The sequence below is a fragment of the Plectropomus leopardus genome, unplaced genomic scaffold (genome assembly GCF_008729295.1).
Source record: "Plectropomus leopardus isolate mb unplaced genomic scaffold, YSFRI_Pleo_2.0 unplaced_scaffold44106, whole genome shotgun sequence".
NCBI classification, from domain to species: Eukaryota; Metazoa; Chordata; class Actinopteri; order Perciformes; family Serranidae; genus Plectropomus; species Plectropomus leopardus.
Window position 1 is genome coordinate 1 of NW_024648349.1, and position 438 is coordinate 438.

A 438-nucleotide genomic window follows, 5' to 3' on the forward strand; every position below is an offset into this window, starting at 1 on the left:
GGAACTGAAGGCAAACGTACATGGGCTCTGTGCTCTAAAATCACGCTGAAAGCAAACTGTGTATCATAAGACTTGTTTCATCACTGGCCATTCTCAATTCCATTCACAAATCAGGTAACACACTGTGGTGAATTTGAAAAACGCTCTCTGTCAAGCATCGGGGGGGAAAAAAAAAAAACAGTGCTCAAAATCACATATCCAGCTCCCTGGTGGTCTAGTGGCTAGGATTCGGCGCTCTCACCGCCGCGGCCCGGGTTCGATTCCCGGTCAGGGAACACCACCTTACGTGTAGTTTGGGAAATTAGAATAGTAGGGTCCCATGCTCTGAAATCATGCTAAGTGCATATACTCTATGTTGGCACACAAGCTCCGCACGAGCTGTTCTCAATTCCATTCAAAAATCAACACACACAGTTTCATTACATTAGTGCCTTCATA

General features: G+C 45.7%; 1 non-coding gene across 1 annotated transcript; it reads left to right on the top strand.

The window, feature by feature from the left end:
• The first annotated feature begins 203 nt into the window (after positions 1–203).
• trnae-cuc lies at positions 204–275 on the top strand. Its single transcript has one exon. It is a non-coding gene; the product is annotated as a tRNA-Glu (tRNA).
• Positions 276–438: the final 163 nt, after the last annotated feature.